Here is a 13344-nt window from a genome sequence, read left to right as displayed (position 1 = left end):
ACAAAGAACTATAGACAACTAAAGAATACTGAGAATAAGAGAAATAGTGTATCGGTGGAAGAGTCTCCAATACCAACTGTTGAGCCTCAAAAATTTATGCATACAATTATACAGACTGAGCAGTATGTATTTCTGTATTTTGGAGTTTGTGTGTGTGTTTGTGTGTCTGTGTCTGTCTGTGTCTGTGTGTGTATGTATAACAACAGCGAAAGAAAGAAATGCCACAAATCTGAGAGGGATTGGTAAGGAAGGAGGAAAAGGAAGGTGAAAATGATGTAATTATAGTTTAATTTCATAAAATAATATTTAAAAAGAAAAAAAAAGGCTCTTGAACCACTCCCTTCTGAAAGATACAATTTATATCTAGATTATTTGAAACATTTGATTCCATAACACCTGCAGAGTACCTTATTATGTGCTGCCTAGTGTTGTTTTCTTGTTTCTGAGCTAATGGTCGGCTCCCATGCCAAATGACAATTTCCTAGGGTACAATAAAGCTGTGTTATAGTACTCCACCACCTGCCTTTCCTACACTCAGTAATAAGCACAGGACAGAATTACAACAAAATCCCCATCCTCATGTCATTTTGGTAATTAATCTGATTATTTCATTTTCTTCAAAAAGAGACACCAGTATATACATGATTGGGTTTTAATATGTAAACCTAATTCAGCTTAAGTCAAATAAGAAAGTGTGGGGGGCGGCATCCCAAGAGACTCAGTAGCTAGAGGTTTATGTCAAAGTGCCTTTTCTGTCCATCTGCAGATGTCCCAAATACGGAACAGTCTATTCACAGTCCATAGTCCCTGCAAATGGCTGTCAATCTAGTTCAATTTTAAAAAGTAGTGCTGATGGCCAGATTTGAAAGGCAACAGAGACTACATATTCCTAGTACATCACAAAATTTCTTTTTGTCCAACAAATGTAACTTTTTGAGGCTTTAGTATCTGAAGTCTCACAGCACAGTACAGTATTTATATTTCAAGATCTTTTAAAGTTGGGAAGAATACTATGAAGATCATGGCCTAAGTTCCCTGACAAAATTCTAAAGTTCCTGGAATCAAGAAGTCACTATAAAATGATCTAAGGAAACATGGCTTACCTTGAGGGTTTGCTCAAACCTGAAAGTGAGGCCAAAGTGCAGAGCAATGGCTCGGGTGAAGAGCGCACAGTGTCCTTGCAGAGTTCCCAGTACTCACATCTAGCAGCCCACAATCTTCTGTAACTCCAGCTCTAAGGATATCAGAGGCCTTTGGCCTTGACCAGTTCTTGCACTCACATGAGCACATACCCACACACGTACACATACTTTTGAAATAACTACAGACGTCTTTATTTAGACATGAAGCTAATTCTCTGGGTGCCAACAATAGCCAGCTTGGTGTTAGCACAGCAGCAAGCCAAAGCTGCTTTCTACATGTTATAGGGTTGCTTAAAAGCAAAAAAATAACAATATCCGAAAGAGAAGCATATATCTTAAAATCATTTGCTATCCGGAAAGACACACCTAAGAATACCCCTAATTTCCTAAGAACTACTTTCTGTGACAATAAAAATACAAAACTTTTATCCACAAGACTATTGCAGCAGCCTGCATCCCTCCTAGCCTATCTTTCACTGTTGTTCAAAGGCTGCCCAGGAGGAAAACACAGAGATTTTTAAACAATGTTTCTCAAATTCTAATATGCATTTGAATCATTTGGGTGCCTTGTTAAATGCAGATTGAAATTCAGTAGGTCCAGTATGCTGCCCTAGAGTCTGCATTGCAAATGAGTCCTTAGGAAAGACAAATGCTTCTAGTCCATAGGCCATGGGGTTTTAAAAAGCTAGTTTCAGGCAGGTACAATTTGCAAATGGTATAATTTACATTTTCCTTTCACAGTTCCATGGATGTTGACAAAAGTATATGGTCCTGCATACTCTACCTCAAGAATTAAGAAAAAAAGAACAGTCCTGTTGGCCCCCAAAGCTTCCCTGTGCCTCTTCCTAATCAGTCTCATGTTCCAAACCCTAGTAACCATTGATTTTCTTCCTATTCCTATATTTTTGACTTTTTCAAAAATGCCAAATAAAATGAATAACCGATACAGTATGTAAAATTTGACATTTAGCTGCTTTCACAAAGAATGCAGCATGGGATATTCAACCATGATTTTCTCATTTATTAAAGAATGATGATTGAGCCAGCCATGGTGGCACATGTCTGGAATCCCAGCATTTGGGAAATGGAGACAAGAGAATCATACATTTAAAAGGGCAGAGCAAGCAATGCAGCAATACCCTGCGTAAATAACAAGCATGCACTTAAACCTGTAAGGAGCAATTTAACTATTTTTCCACAGAAATTGTGCCATTTTTACATTACCACTAGTGATTTATGAGACTCTACCCTCCCTAAATGTGGTAGATCAGGGGGTCATTTGTTCATTTTCTTCAATCATACAGTCTAGTTCAATGAAATTTAATTTTGTATTTATGTAATAAAAAGAATTTTTGAGTGCCAATTTTCTGTGCTTTTTCTATTTCAGTGTGCTCTTGAGTGGAACATCACTTCAAACCCTTTGTCCATTTTCAAAATGCGGTTTTCATTAGTGTCTACTTTAGACTGCTTTTTAGTTTATGGAGCCAGCCCTTTTATCAGGTTTGTGCTTTGCAAATGTTTTCTCCTTGTATGAGGCATAGCTTTTAATTTTCTTAGCTTTATATTTCAAAAAGCATTTTTTGTGACAAAGTCCAATATTGCTTACAAAGTCAAAATCAATGCTTTTCTGTAAAATTTTATCCAAGTCTCAAATCACAAAATACTGTGTTGCCTTCTACATATTTGTTTTTATTTACTTCTGTGATTTATTCTGAGCTAATTTTTTTATAGACGATATGAATCAAAGGTACCTGGTATATACCAACACTTCCATATATATATTGCTTATATTCAAGAAACATGACAAGTATTAATATCAACTCAGGTAGCTGTGCATTATGTGTTTTGGTGGTACTGTGTTGAGTTTAATGGAAGTGACTAAAAGATCAAGAAGAGGATTTTCTCATTGAATTGTCTGTCCTATTTCTAATCACGTGCTGTTTTAATTATTGCACAATGAGATTATTTTGAAATCAAATAAAAAATTCTCTCAACTTGTCCATTTTCAAAAGTACTTTTAGCTACTATAGTTCTGTTGTTATCCATGTATATTTTTAGAAACTACTGTGGTTATCTCTAAAAATCCCCTGGACTTCTAACTTTGATGACATAAAATTATTAATCAGTTTGAAAAGAAATTGCATCATAACAAAATCCAGTTGAAAGAAACAGGAAGATAGCTTACAGGTGAATTGATTTATATTATCTCCTATTTCTTCCATTTATGTTTAGTCTTATAAACGTATATCTATTTTATAGGTTTTGGAGAAGATAGATTTTTTTTCACAGTACATATATTTCCCTTAATCTTAATTTATACTTTCCAATATAAAATTTAGCAGAATTAAATAAACTCATTTTTATACTTATTAAAATTTTGGCAAATTTTAAAGACTTTCTGTAGAGAAATATGTCATCTCTGAATAGAAAATATTCTGTGTTTTTGTTATCATTTTACATGATTTTTACTTTTTTGTAGTTTTGGTCTTACCCTCATTGCCTCTCAAAGTGATGCTGTGCAGGGATGGTGCTATTAGGCCCATATTTTCCATGTTTAACTTAGGAAGAAAGCACTTATAATTTGCTCATGAATGTTAGCTGTAGTGATTTTTGTTGTTGTTGGTACATTGTTATACCTTTAGTTTACTACAATTTTCATGAAAAAAATTTAAAATTTCTACCTCCTTTTATCACCTGATAAAAAATTTTCACATATAGTTAGAGGGAATTCCCTTGATAGATGTTTAAAAGTTAAATAAACTTTGCATTTCCAAGAAATGCATGTCTACACTTAGTCACAATCTGATCCTTATTTGATTTTTTTTCTGAATTTGATTTGGTAATGCTTTTTAATGATTTTCCATCCCAGTATGTGCAGGTTAATACTCTAATTTTCTCATAACACATTCTCTTCCTTCTGGTGTCAACATAAAGCTGATTGGTCAGTTATATACCTTTGCATTGACTATTCCACATGGCAAATAGAAGCTTTTTCAAACAAGGTTCTCAACCCTCTTAAAGTTATGAACATGCCAACCATGGTCCTTCAAGCAGGGTTGCAGTATTGTGCAAGAATTCTTTTCTGTACGAGACTAAAATTTCAATCAGAAAGTGGTTGCTTCTTTCTGTTCTGTTTACTCACTAGTGTGGGATTTTTCCAAAGACATGTGCTCAACTATGTTCATAGGAACATTATTTATAACAGTCAGAACCTGGAAACAACCTACATGGCCCTCAACTGATGAATGGATAAAGAAAATGTGGTACATTTACACAATGGAGTACTACTCAGTGGTAAAGAACAATGATGTCTTAAAATTTGCACGCAAATGGATGGAACTAGATATTGAGTGAGGTAACCAAGACACAGAAAGACAAATATAGTATGTATTTACTCATAAATGGATTTTAGACATAAAGCAAAGAAAAACCAGCTACAATCCACAGGCCCAGAGAACCTAGACAACAAAGACAACCCTAAGAGAGAGATACATGGATCTAAATAGGAAGGAGAATAAGACAAGACCTCCTGAGTAACTTGGGAGAGTAGGGGTCATGGAAAAGAATAGAAGGGGAAAGCAAAGGAAGGGTGGGGAGCAGGAAAAAATATATAGCACAATAAAAAAAGAAAACAAAGTTTGAGAAAAGAAAGTGGTTTGTCACCCTACAACAGTACTTGGGTTAGAGTTCTGGGGACAACTTTTTATGAGATCTCAATTATTTAAACATTTGAGTCTTTTAGTGTTTGTACACAAGGGAGTAAAATCTTTGTACTGGCAGAGATAATGAGTCTCTTGATTCACAGCTGCCTACTATAAAATAAAGCTTTTCTGAGAGCAAACAAGGTTGAGAGCAGCTCTATTTTATGGATACAATCATAGTACTACTAGTTCATAGCTGTGACATTCTGAATGTGTCCAACTATAGAAATATGTACATTATTCACTTCTCAAGTACAGATTATTAATTTGCCTTTTAAAAAAGTTTGTCCATTTCATTTACCTTGACATTTCATGCACATAAAATTAAATTTAGGGGTGAAAATATAGTTCAGTGGAATAGAGACTTTGCCTACTCTTCTTTGTCAGCTTTCTAGGTTTGGAATTAACAAAGACCCGAGTGACTGGTTATACCTATGAAGGCACATTTTTTTTTCTTGATTGAATCATTTGATATGGGAAGCCTCACCTAAATCCTTATCTTCTGAGGTGGGAAGTTCTACTTTTCATCTAGGCCATACCTTCTGGTGTGGCAGCTCTAACATGAACGGGCCGGCTTGCTTGTTGTGGTTTTGTCCTGCCCGCCCCCCAGCTGTTTAGTCCCAGAGAAAATCACACATGGTCTCCATAAATTATAAGCTGATTGGCCCATTAACTCTAGCCTCTCACTGGCTAACTCTCACATCTTGATTAACCCATTTTTTTGATCTATGTTAGCCCTGTGGCTCAGTACCTTTTTTCAGTGGGGCAGATCACATCCTGCTGCTTTGGTGGTCTGAGCAGGAGTGGTAGGAATCAACTTCCTCCTTCCCAGAATTCTCCTGTTCTCATTGCATCATTTCTACTTCCTGTCTGGTTTTCCTGCCTATATTTTCTGCCTGGCCAATCAGCGTTTATTTATAACATAATTGACAGAATACAGACAATTCTCCCACACCAGGCAGCATACATAAGGACAAGAAAAAACAAGGCATTTACTCTCTGCCTTCTTGCCTTCACTCTCGCAGGCAAGTTCATTCCTTAACTGATATTAGAGTATACATCTTTAGGACACTGGCACATGATTAAGACAAGTTAAAACATCCAGCCTCACAGACTCAGCAACCCTTGAACTTTATGTCAGGAAATGATGGTTGTTGGAATAGTAAGATCATAACCTATAAGCCATCTCAATAAATCTTATTTTATATTATAGATTCATTCTATTCCAGTCTCTTGAATATTATAAACAATTTTCTTCAATTTCTTTTTATTTATTTATTTATTAAAGATTTCTGTCTCTTCCCCACCACCGCCTCCCCTTTCCCTCCCCCTCCCCCAATCAAGTCCCCCTCCCTCGTCAGCCCAAAGAGCAATCAGGGTTCCCTTCCCTATGGGAAGTCCAAGGACCACCCACCTCCATCCAGGTCTAGTAAGGTGAGCATCCATGAAACTGCCTAGGCTCCCATGAAACCAATAGGTACAGTAGGATCAAAAACCCATTGCCATTGTTCTTGAGGTCTCAGTAGTCCTCATTGTCCACTATGTTCAGCGCGACCGGTTTTAACCCAGGCTTTTTCAGACCCAGGCCAGCTGGCCTTGGTGAGTTCCCGATAGAACATCCCCCTTGTCTCAGTGTATGGGTGCACCCCTCGCGGTCCTGAGTTCCTTGCTTGTGCTCTCTCTCCTTCTGCTTCTGATTTGGACCTTGAGATTTCAGTCTGGTGCTCCAATGTGGGTCTCTGTCTCTGTCTCCTTTCATCGCCTGATGAAGGTTAATATTCAGGAGGAAGCCTATATGATTTTCTTTGGGTTCTCCTCCTTATTTAGCTTCTCTAAGAACCCGAATTATAGGCCCAATGTCCTTTATTTATGGCTAGAAACCAAATATGAGTGAGTACATCCCATGTTCCTCTTTTTGGGTCTGGCTCACCTCACTCAGGATGGTGTTTTCTATTTCCATCCATTTGCCTGCAAACTTCAAGAAGTCCTTGTTTTTTACTGCTGAGTAGTACTCTAATATGTATATATTCCATACTTTCTTCATCCATTCTTCAATTGAAGGGCATCTAGGTTGTTTCCAGGTTCTGGCTATTACAAACAATGCTGCTATAAACATAGTAGAGCATATACTTTTGTTGTGTGATAAGACCTCTCTTGGGTATATTCCCAAGAGTGGTATTGCTGGGTCCATGGGTAGTTTGATCCCGAATTTCCTGAGAATCCCTAAGTATTTATTTGCTTTTAGATTTCAATTAATTTGTTCTTTCACTATTTTATGCATGTATATTTGTGTTCTATTTATTCTTATCCCCTATATTCTCCTAAATCACTCCCATACCTTGAAACCACTCCATTTTCCATATTCCCTAGAAATAACTTTCCAATTTTCCTGAGTCATGTCTGTTGTTTTGTGACCAACTGAGTTTAATCAGGACCATGTTTATATCTATCCATTTAGAGCTTTCATTGGACCTTAATAGAATTATCAGTACATACACAACTGAAGACAATGCCTTTTCCTCCCTAATAGTTAAGCAGTAAGGAATAGATCCTGGGTGATCTCACCAGACTCATACTTGTCAGTTCACATGGCTAGTCTTGTAAAGGCTTAGTTCAGGCAACCAAAGCTGTTGTGAGATCATGCTGTGGGACAATGTTCTGTACCCTGTCCCTTGTATTTTAAATAAATGCTGATTGGCCAGTAGCCAGGCAGGAAGTAGAGCTGGGGCAACCAGGCAGGAAGTAGAGGCAGGGCAATGAGAACAGGAGAATTCTGGGAAGAGGAAAAAGTCAGTCTGCAGTCGTCACCCAGACAGAGAGTGTTGGCTGAGGTTTCTGTCTCACCTTGTCCTGCAGTTGTTCAGCCCCAAAGAAATGCACACAGGTCTACATTAGTTATAAACTTACTGGCCCATTAGCTCAGGCTTCTTATTAACTTTTATAACTTATATTATTAGCCCATTATTCTTGTCTATGTTAGCCACATGGCTTGGTACCTTTTTCTGCGAGGCAGTCACATCTTGCTTACTCTGTGTCTGGATCACAACTGCCGACTGAGCTTTCCTCTTCTCAGAATTCTCCTGTTCTCCTTGCCCTGCCTCTACTTTCTGCCTGGTCACATTGCCTATTCTCTCTGCCTGGCTACTAGCCAATCAGCATTTTATTAAAAATAATACAAGTGACAGGATAAAAGACCATTGTCTTACAGCAAGAGAGAATGTAAGATGAGAATGTCTCATGTCTTGCTGAGGAAAGGTAACAAGCTACATGGTTAACACAGATAAGAATGATGGGTTTATATGTAGGATGTAGGAACTAGTTAATAAAAATCCTAAGCTACTAGGTCAAACAGTTTATAATTAATGTAGACCTCTGTGTGTTTATTTGGGACTGAACTTCTGTGGTATTAGGCAGAACAGAAACCTCTGTCAATAAAATTATATTTGGAATTACTATGTAATTCCAGGAAGAAAACATTTCATAGCCTTTAGTTCTATGTACCTTTCTATACTTCTCTGAACTTTAGAAGGGGTGGAATAAGTGTCCTGCTTAGGGCTACCTACTCAACCATCATTAATCCTTAGATCCTTTGAAGCCATGAGTCTCTGAATACACAGTCATTCATTACGAGGAAAAGTTCCTCTGATTAAGGCTGAAAGTAGTATTTATCTAAGATGTGAAAATAAATATTTATATAAGACAGATGGGCAATATGAATTTGTTGAACTATAGTAGTAAGTATATATCTATATCTAGTATAGTTGTCTAACTTTGTCTGCCATGTCATTGGTATATTTATACCATTTATAATCAATATAATTTTTTCACTTATGAGAAACCCTCTTCTTTCTAATGATTTAATTTCTTATGTTGTTTCCTTTCCCTCTTATGACTTCTTTGAATTTGTTTTCTTTAATCGTTTTTTCCATCACTGAGATATTGTTTCATGCACTCATTAGATCCCATTTCTCATGAACAACTATTGGTTATACATGGAAAAAGCCTACTTTCATATTCTATTGCATCTATTAATATCAGTTATCTGTTAGACTCAATTCAATTTATTATTTAGTAACTGTATTTTTAGCATGAGGGAAAATATTCTATCTCTCTACATCTTCAAAATAAGCAAAATTCAGAGGCAGGTGGATCTCTCTGAGTTCAAGGCCAGCATGGTCTAAAGATTAACTTCCAGGACAGATTCCAAAGCTATACAGAGAAGCTCTGTCTAAACCACCCCCCCCCCAAAAAAAAGAAAGCAAAACAGAAAGAGACTTACTCTTATGAAGATAAACATTCTTCTAGGGGCTAATTATCAGAATCTCTTCACTGCTGTGATAGCTCTTAGCAAAAACCATTTTTTCTTGTGATCTTTGTTTTTAAAAATTTTTTTCTTAAAAACAATTATACAGAGACAGCTGATTCTTAGGTTACATAGATATTATTATTATTTTCATATTAAAAATCAATTGGAGTTGAATTTGAAGAGCATAATTATTCTTTCATAAGATATCTGTTTATCTTGGTACATAATATTTAGTTGTCAGAGCTCAATATTGACCATGATAATTTGTAATTTTTACCTAACAGAATGATTATAGAATTTTCTCTTCTACCTGTCATTAGATAATCAAATAAAATCACACCTTTGGCTCAGTTTAACTTTCTAATTAAGGCTACGTTAGTACTCAAGTGAGTTTTCAAGACTGACTTTGACGGTGAAATAGATAAAATTTAATGTCGATTGACCACTGAAGCTCAAACATAGATGCTTTGAATTGGTAAGACTGATTTGAATCTGAATTCATATCATGCAAGGAAAGCGTCCTGGATGGCTTTCCATGTACCATTCTTCATAGGCATTTCATATATTAAAACATTATTTAAATTATGTTGATACTGTTGGATATTTTTTAAGTGTCCTTCTGTTACACATTTGAGTTTTCCTGATCTGCCAGTACTTTATTTGGGTTCTTGCTATTATAGAAGCTTGGTATGTTTCCACCTTTAAAGTTCTAACTGGGAAATTGGATAAAAACACAGACAAGATTGCCTACTTTGTGTTTCAAAGAAAGGAATAAGAAGAAAAGAAAGAAAGATTGAATGGAAGAAAAAAATCAATACCCATTCATTTTCTCCAAGTTTTCCTTCCACGTGACCAAATTCTCTCTGAGTTCATCCAAATATTAATCCAAAGGGAAGAAATTAAATAACTGCTCTGACTGTTTATGTAGAAAATCTTCAGTTAAATGATGAACAGAATCTCAAAGTTGACAATATTATTTTTATATGACCAACCTGTTATACAAACTTATAAAATTCAAGACGTATTCACCAAACACCGGTGAACAATAATTTTCTGATCATTGAGTGACTGCCTAAAGAAAACAATGATCAACCCAAGTACGGTAGTGCACACCAGTACTCAGGATGTGCTACATAAGGAGATTCTTTGTTAAAAGAAGATAAGAGAGAAGAGGAGAGGAAAGGAGAGGAGAGGAGAGGAGAGGAGAGGAGAGGAAAGGAGAGGAGAGGAGGAAACAGGAGGGGATCAAAGATGAGGAGAGAAGAGAAAAGAAAAAAAAAACTGTAGGAGACTTCTCTTTTGTTCCTGGTTCGCCAAACTAGAATAATCACACAGAAACTATATTAATTACAACAATACTTGGCCAATGACTCAGGCATATTTCTAGATAGCTCTTATATCTTGAATTAATTAACCCATTTCTATTACTCTGTGTATCACCCTGAGGCTGAGGCTTACAGGCAAAGGTTCTGGGTTTCTGTCTCCTTTGGCAGCTACATGGTGTCTCTTTGACTCTGCTTACTCTCTCTAAATATATAGAAATCTGTTCAGATTTCTCACCTGGCTTTACTCAGCTAAGCCAGTTACCCAAAGGGCTTTATTCATCAACCAATAAAATCAACACATATACAGAAGGACATCCCACATCAGAAACAAATAAACAAGTCTAGACTTTATCTGGTAATAGTTTACGTAACTGTATCAAAGAATAACATATGTGTGTAGTAGCAAGAGAACATAAAATATAATCAAAAACATCTTAGAGAAGGCTGATTACAGAAGTTTCCAACAATAAAAATTATATTCTAAAGACTAATCAAATGTCCCAGTAGTTTACAGAGAACTAAGAAAATATATAATATCTCCCCCCCCCCCATGTGTGTGTATGCTTGTGTGCATGTGTGTGTGGAAACCTATCTGAAGCTCTATCTCTATATATTTTTCATTCAAGATCAATTTTAAAACATATTTTAACCCAAAACACTATGCAATGTGTACCTGAAGACCAATAACACAATAACATTCTTTTTTTTTTTTTTTTTTTTGGTTTGTCAAGACAGGATTTCTCTCTAGCTTTGGACCCTGTCCTGAAACTACCTCGTATAGACCAAGTTGGCCTCGAATTCAGAGATCCACCTGCCTCTGCCTCCTGAGTGCTGGAATTAAAGGTGTGTGCCACCACTGTCCGGCACAATACCATTCTTTTACAAAACATTGCAAAATTATCAAATTTATACATTCTTATTTAATTTATTATTATCATTCAACATCAACCATAAATCCAAGTGTTAAGTGTTACAAATAGCCTCTTGTGTGGAAATTTTCTTTCAAATCTACCATTTAACCTATAATCATAGAATGAGAAAACAAATGAAATTTTTGCCCTGGCAAGAACAGAGCTGGAGAAATTACTCAGTGATACTGAGTTCAGTTCCCAGCAACTACATGGTAAATCACAACCACCTGTTATAAAATCCAGTACCCTCTTGAGGAAGAGACCTGGTCACTTGTCCTCATCATCTTAGACCATGAAAGCAAATATGGATGAGTTCAATAGAACCACCATATACAGGCTGCCCATGCAGAACTTCAACAGCTCTCTTATACTCTCTCCCTGCAGTTGGTTCATTAGTTTTATGACCCATCTTCCAGTTCATCCTGTCTGGCATGCCTCTCCTAAGTTTCATTTGAATGTTGGTCATAACAAGTTGTTGATCTGACCCTAAGTAAGCACTAAGAAATGACCGACTGTTTTGGATGCTAGACAAGTTTCCTGTTGACCAGAATATAGTCAATTTTGCTATATGTGTACTTGTTGGGGGATTCTATGTCCAACATCTTCATGGCTTGGCCTGCTTGAATTTTGTGTTGGGTATGTACAAATAATTTGCATGGCAGAGGTCAAGCAGTCATTCCCCTCTATTGTTCCTTTGTCTAAATCCATATGTTCTCATGGCACTATAGTCTATGCTTTCTCTGGATCCCACTCTTTCACTGAAGTCACCATAAAGATTAGTATGTTGTTCTTACACACCCTGCTGTCCTTATTCCGTAGATCTGTGTAGAAACTGTTGATGACATCCTCATCTGCTTCTGCTGTTAGCACATATACCTGCATAATAGTTACTGGATGTGTCATTGTCTGAAATATGGCGGATATAATTCAGTCATTTGCAGGTCTGTACTTGACCATGCATTTTTTGGGGGGCCACACAGAATAGCACTTAAGCTTGTGCTATGCGTCTTCCCTCTCCATCTGAGTTTATAATCTTGTATCCATTTACTACAAGTTTTTGCAATCCCATCCAATGTATTTTTGGTAATCCAATGACATTCCACCTAAGTGACTGAGCTCATTCATGAGCAACCCAGTTCTGCTAACTGGGTTTAGTGTTTTCACATTCCAGGTCCCTAATGTGGTGATTCTTTTTGGTATGAGGAAATGCCTTTCCTATCCATTTTGATCAGCTCCTGCAGGGAGCCGATTTGAATGGCTGCCATTACAAGATGGCATTTGGCCCTAGCCTCGCTTGATACCATAATAATGGTTGCAGTTCTTCCACTAGAAAACAGGGTGAGTTGTTGTGATCTAGCTGCCCACACTCCCCCTGACCGGCAGGGGAACTTCCTTGTGGTCTGTAATTGACAAGGATGTTTGTTTTCTTTCTGGATGGTGGTCTCCAGAAAAGCAGTTAAAGTATCAAAAGTTGCTAGGCAGACTCCCTATATAAGCAGCTACAGCTCAGAGCTCGGGGCCCCTTGCTTTCTGCTCTCCCTTCAACCAAGAGGCTCCAATAAAGCGTGATTTGAGAAGAATCTTCGTCTGGTGGCTGTTCTTTCCTGCTGGTCAGGGAGTTCGCCACAAGCTCCCCTCCCATGTTTTGGATTTAAGAGAGAAGAACCATCCATCCTGTGCTTAGGACATGGAGGTACTGGGGCACTGTTGGATTCTGGAACTTTAATTCAGGTGTTTCTGTTGAACTTGTCTATATTGGGTTTCATGGTCTAAATTGATGAGGACAACTGACAAGGTCTCTTCCTTTTTGTGTGATAGCCTTTAGCCAACCAGCATGACCTCTTTCTACCAATGTACTAAATTCCCAGGTGTCCAGAGAACCTAGCTGGTCATCTCCTGTCTTGCTATCGAGGCGGCATCTACCCCCACAGAGACCTCTGTGTGTTCGTGTGTGTTTGT

The sequence above is a fragment of the Alexandromys fortis genome, unplaced genomic scaffold (assembly GCF_014885135.2).
Source record: "Alexandromys fortis isolate MF-2015 unplaced genomic scaffold, M_Fortis_MF-2015_v1.1 scaffold_224, whole genome shotgun sequence".
Classification (NCBI taxonomy): Eukaryota; Metazoa; Chordata; class Mammalia; order Rodentia; family Cricetidae; genus Alexandromys; species Alexandromys fortis.
This window is presented reverse-complemented; position numbering follows the sequence as displayed.